The 18,796-nt window shown below is 47.3% G+C and overlaps 1 protein-coding gene across 2 annotated transcripts in view; it reads left to right on the top strand.

The window, feature by feature from the left end:
• Positions 1 to 1,698: 1,698 nt before the first annotated feature.
• Positions 1,699 to 18,796, top strand: part of AMOT (angiomotin) — a 63,001-nt gene continuing 45,903 nt past the window's right edge. The window contains exon 1 of one of the 2 annotated variants that reach the window (XM_062584479.1): positions 1,699 to 1,790. The gene's annotated coding sequence lies outside the window, so the exon portion shown is untranslated. Of the gene's footprint in view, positions 1,791 to 12,189; positions 12,734 to 18,796 lie in introns of those variants that run through there. The other variant, XM_062584480.1, reaches the window with a different exon arrangement.

The raw sequence follows: 18,796 nt of genomic DNA, 5'->3' as shown, positions 1-18,796 counted from the left end.
TGTATGTATACAAGATTTGTGTGTATGTATACACTATTAGCAAAACAAAAAGGGAGCATGCAGTATAAACAGACATAGTCTATTTGCCAGATTTTACTCTGTCACAGTGGGATGCCAATTAAAACCTATAAAGTTTGTATAAAGCTATGTATGAGGTATATACTCACTGCATTTAAAAACTAAAATGGACTCTTGCAAAGAAAAGAGCCTAGAAATAATGCAAATAAGTGGAGCTCCGTGACTTTCTCCTCTTCCCCACCCTCCTTTGTAAATCTCCCGAGCATTGTGTGATAATGCAGGAACGATGCAGATTTTTGCTAGGACTTCTTCCTAGCTGCTACTCGTGTTTTCCAGGCAGGGGTGCAGACCTCTGACAGCTGCAGTAACGAGGCAAAGAAAGGAGCGAGTTCCTCGGCCACAAAAGGGCTATGGATTTGGGAAAAACAGTATTGCAAAAACAAACGTTCCACCGCGTTTATAACAGCCCATTCTTGCCTGGCTCTGGCAAACAGGGTCTCATCATACCCCATCTTCGCATCACTTACACGCCGTGATGCTGGATTTCTACGGAGCAGTAACAGACTTGCCCTCCAGCGCCCCTTCCCCAGTACTTACAGTGAAAGGTTGGCGTGTGGTCACTGCCTCTAGCAGTGGGATTTTTCCCCTTTATTGAAAACAACACACCGAGGCTGACAAACAGGGCAAGGAGCGGTAATACTCCCTGAACGCAGACGTCCACTGTTAAAAACGTTTTCCTGCCTGATTTTGGGAGGTTGCTGCTCACATCTCTAAAAGCTCTTTTTTCTTCCCATGCAGCTTGTTTTAACTCTAGCAAGTTTCGGGCCTCTGTGCTCCAAACGTGATGATCCTAGCACAGCAAGACCAGCGACACGCTCAGTTTTACCGGTTTTAGAGAGAAACAGACGGTTGGGACATCCCAACGCCGACACCAAGGCGCTAGGCGCTTGCTGACCAGCAGCAGCTCATCGCTGCACTGATGTCTTCCAGACGTTTAAACCTCGTCTCCTATAATTTCGTTTTAGCGCCTGCGTGTCGTTGTGGTAAGATGCACTTTCAGGCGCCCAGACGTCGTTCCTAGTCACGCGACGCCCTCCGGGGTTACAGCGATCTTCCTGGGGTGTTTTCGCGTCCGATCTGACATTACTGGCGCAGACGCGCCTCTGCGGCGGCTCTGCCGTTGCGCTTTCGCCGCGCTCGTTGAGACCGTTTTTGGCGCTGCGGAAGGGGTGCTAGGAGATGGAGCGGTCACGCAGACGCGACGTGACGGTGACGGGCGCAGCCCGCGCCCCGCAGGCCGCTAACGAGGACCGGGTGAGGCAGGGAACACGAAGCGCTGCCGCGCTCTCGGCCGCCCGCGCCCAGGCCGCGCCGGGGCAGAGCCGCCGCCAGGGCCTCCCCGCCGCGGCCATTTTGTGCGGGCCGGGGGAGGCGGCCCGCCCGCCCGCCCCGCAAGGGCGCCGTTCCGCCGCCGTCGCCCGGGCCGCGGCTCCAGCGCTTTGGCCGCCCGCCCGGCCGCCCGGCCGCGGCAGCCCCGCGGCACCTCGCGCAGCCGGGGGCGCGCGCCGCGCCCGCACTACAAGTCCCGGCGGCCCCTGCGGGCGCGGCCCCGCCTCGCCCCCGGGCGCGGCCCCGCGGGGGCTGCCGGGCGCCGTAGTCGCGGCGCCGCCGGCGGGGCAGAGCCGCCTGCGGTCGGCGCGGCGCGGCGCGGCGGCGGCGGCTCTCGTTGCCATGTCGGCTTTGTCGCCCCGCAGCTCAGCGGCGCACCATGGGTGAGCGGCGGGGCCGGGGCCGGGGCCGGCGCGGGGGGCGCTGCCGCGGCCGCCCGGCGCGGGAGGGAGGGCGGGCGGGCGGGCGGCTCCGGGCAGGTGCCGCGGGGCTCGGCGGAGGGGGGCTCCCGCCGCCCGGCCCTGCCGCGGCGCCCCCGGGTCTGCGGCCGCAGCGGGCCCCGGCGGCGAAGGGCTTGCGCGAGCCGTGGCTGGGCGCAGCGCGGGCCGCGGGGCTCGCCGGAGGGGGCGCAGCGCCCTCCTGCCCGTGCCGGGCCCGTTCGGGGGCCCGGGCGATGCGGGGAGGGGGGCGGCTTGGCACCCCGGTCCCGCAGGAAGGCCCCGGGCCCCGCCGCGCCGCTCCCGCCGCCTCCCTCGCAGCCCCGGGGGTGCCGCTCCCGCCCCGCGAGGGGTTCTGCTCGCCTTGCCCGTGCCCTGGGCAGGGGGGACCCCAGGCCCTCCTGTCCTGGCCCAGAGAAGGAAGCGCCGGCCCGCGGGTGACAGTCCCGGAGGACCGATCAGCTCCGGGCCCGTGCCCGTGCCTGCTGGAGAGCCGGTCCCGCCAGCCGCTCGAGGCTCTGCGTGTGGCGATGCCTTCGCGATCCGCTCTGCTAGCGCCCGGTTCGGTTAGGCCTAGGAATATTCACCGCGAGAGAGCGGGAACAGAAGCGCGGGTCTCGTCTGTCTCAGCTCCAGAGTATTCCCTTGAGGAAGGGGAGCGCTGGAAGGCTGGATGGAGCAGGGTGGAGCAGTCATGCTGGACGCAGGCTTGTGTTTCCTGAGCCGTCCGTTGCTTTTGCTTGATGCTGTGGATAGGCAAGAGCCGGTTAAACCTCCGGCGCGCGGGAGGTTAGCGCAGCGCTCCGGTGGCCCCGGCTCCGGGAGGGCTGCCGGGCCAGCCGGCGTCCTGGCGTCTCGTGGCGTTCTGGCCCTTGGCACCCTCATCCGGAGTCCTCCGTCGCGAGATGCCCCTTTGCCTCTCGGGTTAGAGTTTTCTGTGTGTCACCTCTGATACATCGTGGCTTTTAACCTAGCAAAGATCTTCGGTTCAGCCCTGAGACAATACAAAACAGGAATTTTGGTTCATTAGTTCATTTTTATTCCACTTTTTAATTGGATTAAAACTTTTTGGTTAAAATACCTAGTTCTGTCCTAGTATTACCGTCAGTAAAGCTCAAAGGATTGACACAAGAGTTAAAAATATTATTCTTCCAATTATCCTCATTAAGTCTGATATGCTTAGATTTTGGACAGCTTTTACAGATAATATAGGTCATAAATAATTAAGAGTGCAATCTAATTAAAAGAAATCTCTGGTCACAGACCAAAGTGCCGTACAGGAGAAGCCAATCCTCAAAGACGGCCTCCTGTCCTAATCTCTCTGAATGGTGTTTTTCGTTTTCCTGACCTGTCTGCTCAGGAGGTACCTCCAGGTACACGTGCAGAACCAGGAGAGGAAGAGGGTCAGGGAGCTGCAGGGACAAAAGGGATTCTGGAGAACGTTCTTGTAGCAAGTTCCTTTTCTCTGCCTTGCTATTTGAATAAAGGTCTGGATTTTAGAGGGTTACCGAAACCTACCTTCTGAACTTAACCGAGGTTGGACTCAGACCTAATAGGTTAACAGAAGAGAAATTGTTACTGGAAATTAGAGAAGTTGTTCGAACAGGAATCAAGAAGATACAAGGAACTTGATATTCTGGATTCGGTTCATTCGTGACCTAAATAGAATAAATTCTGTCCCCAAAACTTGCTTTGAACACCTTATCAAACTTTATCATGTCACAGTTGGACCTGAACTTGCCCATTTGGAAGTTTAGGCTCTAGACTGGTAGTGCTAAACTGGGTCTAAATATCCGAATACCTGCGTGTTCCCAGTGGAAGCCAACTAATCTCAGGACTGGTGTTTATCTATATAATTCACCACTAGGGCTACATAGATGAAATCCTTGTTCTCATTCCAAATACCTGCTGTCACATATTAGTTGTTTTCTGGGAATGTGTTTGCTCTGATTTGTGGTTACACAGTGTTTGGTGATGACCTAATTGCAGTGTTCTTATTAGGGAGAGAAATTTCTCTGTTTGGTTTTGTAGTTCAGCTTCTCAGTAAGTAAATCATTGCGCCGTAATACCACTTACCATCAATATTGTCACTTTAGCACAATATTTTATGAGATAAGATTTTATGGTGATAAAGCTAATGAATGCATTTTAAAATATTTTCATCCAGACTAGCTTCTCAGCTTTATACCATTATAATGTCTAACTTAGTTTGGAGCAAACATAGACCACCTTGTAGATAAAAAAAAAAGCCTGAATCTGTTGGTCTATAGCAGCTTTCTCACCAGTAAAGAAACTGTCCCATATTTGTTTAGTGTTGGGCAATTTCCCTGAAAATTGGCAATATACAAGCAGCTACAAATAAACCTGAAGAAAAAGCCTTTTAGGCTGTCCCATAAGGAGGCTTAATTTTGGCCCCTATAATTGGGGAATGTCTGTGGAATTTTCAAATCTAACTCAAAGGGATGTTGATTCCCAGTTGCATTTAAATGAGCCCTTATGTCCCCAAGGGCACTGGGGAAGCTTAATCTTGATCTATCTGTGCCTTAGTTTCTTCATTTGTAAACTCCAAACATGTTAAGTTAAAGCGTAATTCAGTCTTGCATGCTGGGAGCTTTGAATAACAAGGCATGACTGGAGCTCCGAGTAATGCTGGTGGTGCTAGAAACGTATTGCAAGGGACAGAAGGGCAAGCTATAGAAATAGGGAAGCAGGGAGTGCAGGCATTTTGAGCCGTAGAAAGAAAAGATGAGAACAGAAGAAAAGGAGAGGGAACAAATGAAGGAAAAATGTGACCTAAAAAGCAGTATACTTATGGAATAGCATGGGAGAAGAGAAGGTGTAGAAGGATGGAGGAGGAAAACTAAAATGCCACTGCTGTAGGTGACAATCAGTGTGGTGTGGAGCGAGGCTTTGCAGTCGCATCAAGTTTTGCAACGTATCCCTAAGAACATTTTCCTATGGCCCTCATGGGAGGGAGGAGGAGGGAAGAGGATTCCTGGAGAAGTGCATAGCCACACAATGAAGCGTTTGGTTTCTTCCCCTGCACATTTGTAGAGAGCTCACGTCTTTCCCTTACCCCAGGAGACATTCCCATTTCCTTTCATTTACCAGTGTTTGGAAGGCGGAAGGAGATGAGGCACTGTTGGGTTCCCTTATTAACTTAATCTCTGGGAAGCCCTACATAAATCATTGAATTTCCTAGTCTTGATAGAACTAGATATTTGTACAGTGAAGTCAAACAGAAGGTCGAGGTTCCTGCACAGGGAGGCTTTGACGCTGTTCCAGTCCTGTGCCTGTGACTCTTAGGCATGCGTTTCTTTGAAGTCTGAAGCTTAGGAGTCTGCATTAACGATCAAGGGACAGAGCTGAATACTGAATTCATATGGTACGAAGGTAAAGGTGTGGGTAGGAATGTGGGGAGAGTATTTAAGAGCAATCTAGCACGTATAGTTAATTAACACGTTGACGTTCTCATTTTTTCTACAGTTTCTCAGGTTCTCAAGGTTTTTAGCATTTTCTCATTCCACGTAAGTCAGTGATCTCTTGCTGGGTGCTGCCCTGTCTAGATCGTTAATTTTCTTGAAAAATACGAAACTTCAGGTTTGAAACCTTTGCACGTTTTGTATGATGAGAAACTTGCTCTGCTCCTTTAGGCACGAATCTCTGTTCCTCGTGCAGTGTTGTAGAACGCTGCGCTTGGCGTTCAGCTGCCGCTCCCTATCCCGCTCAGCTGAGCGTCGGTGATCTTGAGTGCTTAAAACGTTCGTTAGGGCGCTCTGCAGATGTAAAGCACTTGTGAAGATGCTGTTTGTCAGAAACCGAATGCATTAGAGCAATTATTTCTGACTTCGGTTTACAACTCGGTTAAAGCAAGCCTGTTTTTACCACTGTGTGTGTTTTTGATAGGACTTTCGGTTGTTTCTGTAACTCAGGAGTTGTTCTTCCCATTCTTTACTTTGTAAAGTGAAATACTTCAAGCAAAATGCTATGCCTTGCTGCATATACTATACAGACATCAACCAATTGGAACAGTGAACTATACCCCTTATTTCAATTTCACTATTTTAATTGCTTTTTCTACCCTAATTTCTGCTTTTTCTTGACTGAGCAGCAAATCAATTCCCCTCTGAGCCCCAGGATTGCATAAATTCAGATTTTTTGGAATAGTCAAAGGACAGATTTTCAGACTAGATTTTCAATAATTCAGCTCATATGTAGATTCCTTATTAAGCAGATCCTAAGATGGTGTTTATATCCTACCAGATAGAGAGCTGTTTTCAAAATACCAGCCTCAAGCACCAGAGGACTTGCATCTTACTCTTGCTTTGTCACTTATGGTAGATGGGCATAGGCCTACCAAAGGGCTTTGGGACCACTGGGCTTTCAGTGGCATTGGCTGCTCTCACCTGATTTAATTCAGCCATAGCTGGTACAGTTCCCCCTTGTGTTCCTGAATGTGCCTGAGTGCCTTGCAGGCATTGAGGGGGAGGGATGGCAAGTCCAACCTCGGCCGTGCAGAGCTCTACTGGGACAGTGGCTCAAAGCTTGGCAGCTTTTCTCCAGTAATGGCTTTATTCTGACTCAAATTGATAGGCTCATGTATTTTTTAGAAGTCAGATTTATGTATGTGAGTATTGAATGCCATATTCTAAAGTAGTATCTATGAAGGTGTTTGAGATTTTTGAATCAGATGTCATGTAAGGCTCTAATCTGAAACCCACTGTAGTCCAGCAGAAAAGCCTCATTTTTGGCATCATTCTCCTCTCTTGCCCTCCAGAGAATTGAAAAGACAAGACAAAATTATTTTAAGCAGTTCCATGTGTATTGAGCCTGAGTTAATTAGCTAGAGTATAATGTCTTTTCATGACTATTTAAAACTAAAGAACAAAAAGCTACCTTGAAAAATGACCATTGGGAAGCGGACCACTGGCAAAAGTGAAGAAACTTGAGCCCTTGGCTGATGAATACGCTGTCCTTAACTTACATTGTCTCTTCTGTTTCCCACACTTTCATGAGCTGCACATGGATTCAATTTGCTAGTCTTTAACTCTTTTTAGTGATGCCCGATCTGTACAGAGTTTGGAAACTGGGACAGCTGTCACTTAGGTACTTTGCTGTGATCTTACTTTTTTGCTGCTGATTTTTTTTGCTGCTGTCCCTATGCAGTCACTGGCATGGATGTGGTATGTCTACAGTGTGGAAAAGGTTTGGTTGCACATAGGGGAGAGGGGGTCAAAACTTGTGCAGCTTTCTGGCAAAGGGTATAACAGCGACTGGGCTCAGAGCAGGTTTGGATAGTATTTTGATTAAAATGTTGGTAGCATTTGCACAGTTGCTGCCATAGGGGAAGATATTGGTGCTATACTAGGGCGTTTGCAAGAAGAGCTGTTTCTCCTGGCATAGCTCTAAAACTGATGGAAAGTCAGGGTGGAGGCAAGAGATTTTGCATCACGGCAACCTTTCACAGCAACTTCTCTTTGGCTATGTACAACAGAAGTGCTTTATGCAGAGAGCAATGTTAAACATTAGATGTTTACTTGCAACAGTGAAATTTATTGCAGTGAATGATAATTGCCTGTAGTGAATGCATTTCTTAGTAGTGACTGTATTGTTTCCAGAAACATAACCAACTCTTGGAGCTGCTGTTTGGTAAATTAATATGGATCTAATTATTCATCCATTTAAAACTAAAATGGCATTCCGTATCAAAAACATAATGCATTTTCTTCCCTCGTTTTTCCCCCAGAAAACTGCTGGACAAAGATCACCAGCAGAGAGTGCTGGTGCTCTTTCAGAATCTGGCAGCAGCTTCTGAAATTGATTGTAAAATCAAATTGGGCTTGGTTCTATAATTATATTTCTACTTTTTTATTTTCATGAAAATAAAACATTGATCAATTGTCTGTTATTTAATATCTTGCTGTCTCTACTTATCAGTCTTGTAGCTCGTTACTGGAGAAAGATGATTTTTAGACGCACAACCATTTGCTTAAAAAGTGGCAGTTATATTTATCCTACAATTATTTAGCAGACTTACATGTATTTTGTTCTAATGTAGTTGACCTTTTTTGTACATAACATTCTCTTTCCTTTCATTCCTCATCCTTAATTTTGGCTTAAAGGATCTGTTTACTGTTCAGTGCAGCTTCTACTTAGTGGAGAAGATGGTCTTGCTCCTTTACTTAGCAGGGGTATAGAAGCTTTGTGGTGGTATATGTGTCTGTTGTAGCACTGGGTAGTACTTACTTTACAAGGTCTTGTATCCAAAGATTACTTTTGGTTGGACCTCTTTCATCTCTTAGTTCTGAGGCTGATTCTGACATCAAGATTAAAACTGAGTTACAAAAGGTTTAAATAAAAAAGGAAAAGCCTTGTGGCATTTTTCAGTATGTTTGCAACTTTGTAAGTCCTGGGGACTTCAGTGTTGACTTTTGGGTTTTAAATCAGCCATGATCTCCCCCCCTGCCCAATTGTAGTGATCATTGAAATGTCAGTATTATCAGCTCTGGTTTTGTTGTAGAACCTGCCATGCATCTCTCGTGATTTCATACATTCTTCTGCCATACAGCACAAACAGTGACCGTGTTGAAGTGCAGAGCCTTCTTGCCTTGCTCTGCCGTTCAGTCTGATCCAAGTACATTGGAGGTCGAGGGAATCTTTTGATTCATTTCAGCAGATTCTGAATACAGATCTTTGAAAGATATTGGAGAGCCAAGAGGGTGGAGAGGCAAGGAGCATCATAAACTTTCATACCTCAAGGATCTTAATGTATGATAGACATCAGTTAAAGGCTCACAGTCATATACTTGGTCATATTTGTCATGTACTTGGCTGGGAGAAGAACAGTGGGAGCTGACAAGTCCTGTAAGGAAATCCCTTTGCCAAGTTGCAAACCCTGTTATCCTTTTTTTGCCAAACTCCACTTAAGCGCAGGGGACTGGGGTGTGAATGCATTCAGAGCAAAGCTGAACCAGTTAGTTTGCCATAGCTGGTAGCTGCTGTTGTCACTCTTCCAGTCGATGCAGCCTTCTTCCAAAATGCTCCAAAAAAGGGGGCTGAGGTTCAGCTGTTAGAATATGTCCCTTTACAGGTGGTACCCAAACAAGCAGCTCACGTCACTGCTGAACTCGGGATCCCATTTCACTGCAGTAAGCTGTCCCTCCTGTCCCCCTGCCTGTGCAGGCCCTTTCTTCACCCGAGAGACTAGGCTCAACTTGAGTTACGTCCTGTGAGAGGTATCATCCAGACTGGCTTATTTAAAATCTTTTCACACAGTAGCACATAAAACCATAGATGAGAAGGAACCATGTTACAGTGTGAAGCTGAATATTGACAGGACATGAAGTTTTCTATGCCAAAGTGTGTGTAGTTATTACTTCCTGCAGAGAAGTTATGTGAGCGTTAAAGTTCAGTAGAAAGACGTAGTAGGTGCTTAAAGAGTGACAAAGGAATATATAATGCGTAACTATTCCTGCTCCTGTGTTCTGAAAAGCAGAATTTTTCTAGCAAAAATTTCCTAGCAGAACTTTTTTCACCCGCGCCTTGGCTGCGTGGGCAGCAGGGCAGGTCCAGCAGCCCGCGGGGGCTCCTAGAGAGGTTCTCAAGGTCCAAGCTGACCAGCCAGCGCGACTTCGGATGGACCACGTAACCCTCTTGCATTTCTCGTGCCTTCTCCACGCACTTGGTGTGATGCTTACATAGTTTTGGAATTTAATAACTTTATTTTCATCTATAGGCCCTAATCTATTGGGTTTTTTTAAGCTCCTTTTCCCCCAGTGAATGTATTTGCCAAATTGATTATTTGACTTCCTTGGCAAGAAAGATGTATAGTCCTTCTCTTAATGACCTATTCTTATTTCCTGCTCATTTCTTTCTTCTTCTTCTTCTTCTTCCCTTTTTTTTTTCTTTTTTTTTTTTCTTTTGGCTGCGTTATTTGTTTACTGTCGGGCCGTTATTTTGCTGAACTGTGTATTTACAGCCCAGACGAAGAATTCCCAGCTTTGGTAGGGGAGGACATACTGTCTGATCCCAAGAGCAGAATGGCACCTCTGAGCACTGTTAACAGTTTATCTTTATATGCCAGCAGAAAAGCCTTGCTAAACTGGCCTAGGATCAGAGATCCACAGAAATTAATTTACACCCCTCTCTGCCGCATTGAATGGATGCGGGACTGAGCCGTGATTCCCTTCCGTATGTTAGGGATAATATCAGCAGCTTCCTGAACTCCAGCTGCTGCGGACAAAAGACAGCAGAGTTGCAGCGGTTCCTGGAGGGAGGAACTTTAAGATGGAGGAATTTTAAAGAATGCGAAGGACAACCTCTTAAAAAATTGTAGGTGGAGCAATTCCAGGTCATCCAAAGCCTTTGTAAGCTCAAGATTTATTTTCCAACTTTGAAATAGTTGCTGTCGTGGCGATTATCTCCTGTGCTTTTTAACGCATCTCCTGTGACCTTTGCATGATTGCATAAATTGGCCCGAGTGCGCTGGAACAGTTATTAGGAACCCCTTTCTTGTGTTGTTTCCTGAATTCCCACATTGTGGCGTGATGTGGGTATGGAAACTGCTTGCTTCCTTCGCTGGCAGCCGTTCAGCGAGGCAGCGTAGCCGGAGCTCCTGCGGCCGAGCTGGGCGGGAGCCGGCTGAAGGGAGGATGCGGGGGGGGGGGGAATGTTTTAAGGAAGAGAATTTGGATTTCGTGCATCTCTTTGTTCTTTTCCAGCTCAGATAAAGTGGTTATCTCCAATTGTGTGGGTTAAACATGAGCAGCGCTTGCCTTCTGTAGAATAAACAGAGGCAGATGACTTGAGGTTACTATGCCTTGGACAAGGCTAGCTGCTTTTTCAGTGTGTGAATTAAGCAGTATTTTTTCTTTCCTTACTCCCCACTCTCTTAGCATGTGGGAGGGAGACAGGATGCATGATTGAAGCATAGTTTATAACTCTTAAATTCACTGTAGCTATATATTTCTCTTACAACTCCACCTCGCAGCACCTAGCAAGAATGTGCTTCATTAGCTTGTTCTTTTCTTTTGCATTTGCCAACTGTAAGGTTATGGGATGTTAATGAATTGTTTACATGTGTTTCTGCATTTGTTCCAATAAGTGAATATCGGTTACAAGGAAAAAAAATACATGTTTATACATGGTACATCTGTGACTTATGAAATTTGACTTCCTGATTTTTTTTTTCAGATTTTCCTTTTAAATGTTGAGTTTTGAATGTTGGAAAGGAGTCATTTGCTCTGAGCAATTAAAAGGTAAAAGGCAGCCATGTCATCTTTTCTCACATAAATAGCCCTAACGAACGGAGCAGGGCAGATTTCACAGTGCACGGGTTTGACGTGCAGTCAGTTTTGGAGAGCTTAGTGCTTTTGGAAATTAATGTTTAGGCCAAACGTTACCAAATAGGAATTAGTAGAGTTTTGTGTTTGTTTGTTTTTGCGTGGTCAGGCTATAATATACCGAGTCAGGTGTGGATATCCTGTGACTTCTGTCTTATTTTGTGTTTTACTCTTTTTCTTGGAATTGTAAGTTAGTGAGAAGGGGGCAGGAAGCAAAAGCTGTTGCTCGGGGAATGTTCCCGCAGCCTTCGCAGGCAGCGGAGCCTGCGGAGGGGCGGCTTGGAGCACGTTGCCTGCCGAGGAGGAGGAGGTGGACTGGGAGAAGGGCAAGGTAGCGCTCTCTGTACGCAAACGTTCCCTGCTGAAGGACCAGGTTGTTATCTCGGGCCCTGTTTAGACTGGGGATTTGCCCTGATTACGGGCATCGAAGTTGCTTACCCCCGTTTCAAAACCAGGGCACCGATAGAGCAGCTTCGCCCGCCTAACAGGGAGCTCCGTACCGCTGCGGCTTCGGGGGTGGCCGCGTCGCTGCCACTGGCGAGCGCCGAGAGAAGTTACGAGATCTTCCGAAACAGGGTGACTGGGTTGTGCTTTTTTTCCCCTTTTTTTCCTAGCCAGTGCGAGGCTTTGGGGTCCCTGTCCCTGCCTGCCCTGAACGGAGGCCTGGGGCGCAAAGGTGGCACGGTCGGGCTTCTCGTTGCGAGTGGTTACGTATCTAAAGCCAAACGGGTTTATTATTATTTTTAAGTGGAGATTGTGGAGGCCGCGTGACCGCAGGTGCCGAAGCGCTCGGGGAGAGGCGCCTCTGAGCGCGGCCACCGCATCCCGCCGCGTGCCGAAGCCCCGCAGACCGCGGCGGCGCCGGGCGGGCGGCGCCGGGGCGCTGCGGCCCCCGCAGGTGCGGGGCGCCGGGGGCGGCGCCTCCTGCCCGCCCGCCCCCGCGGAGAGGCAGGCGGCAGCGCGGCCGCTCCGCCCCGCTCCGCCCCGCCGCGCCGCTCCGCGCCCCGGCTCGCCCGGCTCCTGCGAGCGCAGGTAACCGCGGCGCTGCGCGCTCCGCCGCGGCGCCTCCCCCGTCCGCGTCCCTCTCTGCTGCCGGGCTTAAAGGGCGGCCGCCTCCCCTGCGCTGCCGGCAGCTCTGCCCGTCCGTCTCGATCGCTCGGCTGAAAAATCTATTTATTAGCACCAAGCCCCCCTCGCCGCAAGTCCAGCTCATAGCACGCTTGCCTTTCTGCGCAGTACGCTTTATTGCTGGAGTTTAAAAAGTACCCCCCTCCCCACCCGGTTGTATTGACACTGAGGATGAAGAAGGATTTGCAAGTGAAAGCGCCTTGAAAGGCAGCAGCGCTTGGAGCGAGCTCTGCTCTTTGCCTCTTGAGCCGCGAATTCCACCCTTTGCCCCTGCTCGGCCCGCCCGTCTGCCCTTTACTCCGTGGGCTAAAACACCGGCTGCCAGCGGCAAACCCGGCGAGAAGCCCCCTTTGGCAGTGGGGGCCTCAGGGGCGCGGAGCGGCCGAGAAGAGGAGCCTTTCGTCTGCGGCGGGCCGCTAGGTAAGAGCCGGGCCGGGGCTCCGGGCGCGCGTCCTCGCAGCGCGGGCCGCGGCGCGCCGCCTGCTCCCCCGAACCTTTTGCCGGCCGGTCGTTCCCCCCTCCTGAAAGGATTGCTCTTCGTCTTGCAAAGCTGTCACCGAAAATAAACGTGGCCACTCGTTTCACCACCGACGGTAAATATCAGTCAAAATTAACGACGCGCCGTGCGGAAGCGGATAGGGTAACGTTTGGTGACGCTAACGCGAGTGGGAGCGGGTCAGGCTCTGCTTGAGAGAAGTCCCGTTCCTTGCGGTGCTCATCTGAGGCAATCGCGGTCGCTGCACTCGTAATCCACGTGTCAAGGCCGGCTTTGCTTGTCATGCTTTGCAGGGAAGCATGTATGTGCTTCTACGTACGCGTGTGTGCGGCCTCGGCTCCTATCAGTTGTGGTTTCTTGTTTCGCACTGAAATTTCTTTTAAAGTACTTTACTCTGCGCCACAAGGCGTAAGAATGTTGATCCTGTAGTTAAAGATGTGCACATGCTTTAACAGACTTGAACACGGCTAGTAACATGCTTGGCACTGTACAGAATAAAGATACTTATTTAAAAAACAAACAAAAACCCTAACAAGACAAAGAAAATATAAGACAGAAAAAGCAGCGTGTGCATGTGCTCATAACTGGATGAAGGCCCAGTCTCCGTGCAGGGGTGTGTTTTGTAGCATACCTCTTTCGCTAGAGCAGAAGTATTGAATGGTCGTTTACAAGTGCAGATTGTGCTGTGTATTTCTAACTTTTCTGCTCCCTCAGCCTGGTATCCACATCCACTTCCCCTAGGGCAGAGTTTCATCGCTACCAGCCTTTTGTGCAAGGGAAGGATCTGTGGAATTGCGTATGAGGCTCGTACTCCTCCTCCTCCTCTGCGGAGAGGATTATATTGTTCCCTGTGGAAACATACGGCACCCCCCATCGGGAGGATCTAGCTGTTTATCTAGTGAAACCAGCCTTCATACCATGCTCTTCCCCATTGCGTGGGTTTTTCCTGTAGATGATACAGGAAATGCTAAATATTGGTCTGTTGTGGTCTCTGTTCCTCTTTTTTTTTCCCCCTCCCCTCCCCCCTTTCTCTTCCCTGGAGAGTTTTCTGTGGGAAGATTAAGTGGAAATAGGTATCTTGTTGCCCCTTTATAGAGTGGGCAGCAAGTCAGTGTGTTCTGAGCTGGTGGACCATTGGAGAACTGAGGTTCTCCCCCAGGCTCTGCGGAGCTTCCCCGCTGGCCTTTACAGCTCCCCAGGGAAGTGGGATGGATGTGTGCCTGGGATCCAGTGCTAGGCTCAAGGGAGAGGACATGGCACAGGTTTTGGTTGCTCTCTCTTTTTTTCTGCTACCCTGGACATTGTCTGGGGACCAAGTCTCTCTACCAAGGCAGAGGCAAACACATGAGAATCATCTTCTGGAGCTTGTGCTGCACTTTTACACCGCTCCTGCGTGAGTGATGGGCAGCAGCATATTGTTCAGGACTGATGCAGAGATAAGAATCCTACATCCAAGACCACCACCCTATTAAATCCTTGGGTCAGATTTTTGCCACTGTTACCTCTTTGACTGATCCCGCTAGGCAGACGATCATGAGCTGACCCTGGAAAACTTCATCCTGTGCTAGAAGCTGTGGTTGCGGTTTCTTCTGGGGCACTTGGTTTCCCTCTCTTTTTCTCCAGGACACTTAATTGTAGCATAACCCCTGTTCTTAAAATGTTGCTGGGACCCACATGCAAAACGTACAGTGGTTTTTCTCTGCTCTTGCACTCTCCTGAGGAGAGAGTAGAGATTTCCAGGGGGAGGGAAATAGAAACACGATTTTCCTCCAAGCTCACTGTCTTTCTCCTTCTGGAGAAGTTTTGCAGGCAGCAGTGCCTGGCCTGGGGAGGAGGTTGGAGGCAGAAAATAAGTTAGGCACTGCTAAGCGTGCGGAATGGGCCGTAATATAGTGGGACATGGGACTGCAGATTCCTCCAGATGCTGGTGCCTAATAACTTTGGCATGGTATCTGTTTCGAATTGTTGTGCCTGGTTAATATACTGATACCATAGCTTGTTATTTTACCTGCTAGTGATGACACGTAGCAGGAGTTTTGCAGTCTAAAGACTGGAGAACCAAAGTACTGCTCTTTGCTAAAGCACATGTAAGTGATTTTGGACTAGTACGTGGCCCTCTTTGCAGCGTAGAATGCTGCAGCTGGGCCACAGGGTTTTCATATGCCTGTAATATGAATGCATTAAAACTCTCTGTAGTCTGTAGTAGAGCTCAAAGGGCAGCTGATTTAGGCGTGCTTGAATGTTAAGGTTAGGAGATCACATTCCAAAGGTTACTAGATGAAAGCAGTTGAAGACGGTATAGCATAAATATTTGATTCGGATAGAAGGGATTGGTGCAAATCCTTTTGTTCCTTCTGCAAAGATGTTTTGTAGGCAGAGTGCTGTTGAGGGGGGAATTATATATGTAAAAACTTCTTTGTGCTGGAGGAAGTAGTGTAACATAGTGTCCTACTGCTGAATTCCACTAGACTTCTTCTCATGGGATACACTATTGTCAGCAACAGCTAAGAGAACTAATGTTTTTAAATGTAAAATGACTCATAATGCATGGGCTCTTGAAGTTAGGTTTAACAGTGTATGCAAACATTGCCAGCTGGTGGGGATCTTTCTGGATAAATATGAGCTATATTTGTACAAGAAGGCTCGAGTGATGTATTTCACATGCATCCTGATTAACATAAGCTATTCACTTTGTAAAAGAATAGCAAGAATCTTAGAAGTGTAGATAATTTAATAGTCCTCTTACTCTCTTTATCCCCTCCTCCATAAGGAGACTGCCTGATCTTTTTGTTTGTTTAGAAATGAGGTTGCGTGTCTTCACTGCCGCATTTTCCTCACCATGACAGTGAAATTGAAAGTTTGCAATCCCTGAGTTCTCAAAACATAAACTGTTCTTCCTCTTCTACCCCTTCCTTGTATCTCTAGCTGAGACTAATGTGTTTTTCTTGATGAAATAAATTCCTGCCTGCACCTCTTCCTCTGTACAGCCCCCAACGCAAGAATGGCTTGCTGCATGGCTGGGACTCACTGTCACTGTAATGGATGTTGAAGTAGCATTTCAGCTTGTTAAAGACTTTCTGTTTTTAAGATAGAGCACGAATGTAAGCCTTTAGGGTGTTGGCATATTAATGTATGTACAGCAATAATTCTAATTCCACAGTTATCATTGGTCCAAATGTGTGTTAATTTAAAAATGCTGTTAGCTACGAATCTATCTGTTTGCAGTTCTTAGTTCATTCATACTGACAGCTTTTAAAGAGAGCTGCAGAACGGTAACCCAATGGAAAGACAAAGCGCAATAAGAAAGTTCCTGCATGTTAAGATCTTGTGTTAAACTATGGCTCTGAACACCTGTAAGCTATGAGATTTCGTATTCAGGCCAGAATATGGTGCGTGTTAGTCTCTCTTCTGAATTACAGAAGAAAACTATGACCTTGTTCTTGGCAAAAGGTTTCTTGGATTATTAGATGTTCTCACCTTGGGGTGAAGTGTAAATGCTTTTACCATGAAGTAAGGTGCCTGTTTTCCCCCATCTACCTCTTCTTGCATGTTCCCTTATGCCAAGGGTTTTTCAGGCACCTGCTCTTTGAGGAAGTCTTCTAAAAGTTCTTCTAACTGAAACGGCCTTATGGATTCTTTTGCCTGGCTGTTGTGGATGCTACAGTGGGAGTGGAATGGCCTTGGGCTGCCGATGTTTGCTGCTAGGTATCCCCCTTCCGTGGAGACCAAATGTTTGCAATAGTGCGAGAATGGCCATTCCTGGTGAGCGGCAGTAAGGTTGAAGCTTCTCGTTCTCCCATTCTAGCCACTGAAATGCCGGGGAGGACTTGGAGCTCTTGGGTCTTCACAGAAGTGTGCCAGATCACCCCTTGTCAGGGTTATAAAGCTTAAGGAAGCACTAGAGGATTTGTCAAAATGATTTAATCGGTTGTGTTGAATCTAGGCTGCAACCAATTTCTGTAAGATTGTCCTCTGCCTTCAGGAGTTCTTTACTTGTCTTCCTTTATCTAACGTGTAGTTGCTTTCTAGATCAGACTTCCAAATACCTCTTGTGCCTGATCTTCTCTCTATATGTGCCCCGTGTATGGCATCTTCATTTTATAGGCTTTAAATCATTGTCTTTATGAAAGAGCAGGTATGTAGCTGCCCTGTGAGACTAGGCTAGCTGTGTGAGTTACTCGCTTGTTAAACTCTGTTAGGCAGGGGAGTGTATTCCCAAAGAGCTTGGGAACGCTGTGCCGGCCACAGGATGAATTGCATGCTGCAGGCTCCACGCTATGGCCCGAGCTTCAGCTTTTGTAAAAATATTTAGTTCATACCTTCCACAGATCTGACACTGAAATAGTGAAAATATTGTACTGTATAGTAGGAGAACTCTGAAGTCAGCAAATATAGATATTTTGCACATTACTTGGCTTTCCAAAGTAGTCTTGAAACTTTATTATTCCCCAAAGTTGCTGGAGTCTTTTTGTTTATTTGTTTTGGTTTTTTTACTTAAAGAATTATAAAAAGGAGGTCCTAGGAGCAATTCATTTTTAAATATACAGTGTAATATTCGTTTATCTTGCCAGTGATATTTGCCCTTCTTGCCTCTTGTGACTGTAAGGGAAAGCAATTTTGCAGGGCTGATGTAACTTGTGTTTACCTAGGCACTCAGACTTAATTTTCTGGAGTAATACCGTATCTAAAACTTATCTGTGTAAATGCGTGTATAGATGGCTGTTCAGGGCAAACCAGACGCCTGATTTAAGTACAAGATTGGTGAATAAGGAATGAATAAGTGAATGAATGGGAATGAAAATAAGTCTGGAATACAACAGAAAACTAAGAATAAAATAAAAAAACTTGTGGAAATTGAGTTCTCAAAGTCTGCTGCTCTTCTAGAATGTGGTTTTATGTGAGGCACTTAGCTGAAGCGGAAGAAGAACATGTGTTGGAGTCTCATACACATGGGTTGTGCTCGTCATTCATGGTAGTTGTCCAATGTGTCATGTTTTGCTGTGAGCAGCTCCTGTATTGCTAACTTAGTGCTGAAAAAGCGAGGGCTCTCCCCTGTTCCTCATAGCTGGATCCTTTCGGGTTTTACTGGCATGCGGTCTGCATTCTTGGTTCTGCAGAAGGGGTTCAGAGTTTTTGTTTGTTTGTTTGTTTTTCTGCTGAGTATTTGAAAATCTCTGGGAAATTGGAGAAGTATTTGAAAGCTACTTCAGAGTATATCAGGTTCATCAGCAGTGGTTGGGATATAAACCCAAGACTTTGCTTAAACTAAAAAGAAGTTCACTGATTTAATAAAAGCTTTTTGAAGGTTTTGCTATTAACAGCATTTAAAATAACTAATTGTGGGCTAAGATATTGTTGACCATTTGTCTTATGTGAATGCATATGAATTAAGCTGATTTGAGTTTTTGTTTAATTAATTAATTTGCATTTGTAAGACCTTGCCTTTGTAAGAGTTTTATCACAATAATGTTGCTATTTGTTTTAAAAATGCTCTGTGAGTCTACCTAACTTGCTTTCTAAACCAATTACTCTCTTAGGATTATTTACTGCAACCCTCAAGGAAAGTAAGATCACTTTTACAACACATCAGTGAGTTGGTTCACTTTAGGCTATGGTAGATTTTTATTTTATTTTATTTTTTTCCTGCTGTTCTAGTTCGGATGGTTGTATGTCCGAGTGAGGCAAGTTGCATCGCCTGGTACTAATGCTAGCCTGTCATGTTGTAGGGCTTGGGGGAAAACAGGCTGGGGGAAACACTTCCCTCATTTGCCAGTTGGGTGTTTGAAAAGGAGCAAAACCAAAACCTCTTCCATATTTCTCGAGGCACAGAACATAGAAATGATACAGGACAGTCTGCAGAGTGCACAAAGAATTAGCAGTCTGAAAATTACCTGAAATCATCGCAACCGAACGCTAGTATTTGCTGTGTGTAGTCTGTATTAGTAAAACTGATTTGGAAACACTTTTACTGCAGCACGTAAAGGCTG

Source organism: Rhea pennata, chromosome 11, assembly GCF_028389875.1.
Source record: "Rhea pennata isolate bPtePen1 chromosome 11, bPtePen1.pri, whole genome shotgun sequence".
In the NCBI taxonomy this organism is placed as follows: domain Eukaryota; kingdom Metazoa; phylum Chordata; class Aves; order Rheiformes; family Rheidae; genus Rhea; species Rhea pennata.
The sequence above is the reverse complement of the archived record's forward strand: the minus strand, read 5'-3'. Positions and strand labels throughout refer to the sequence as shown.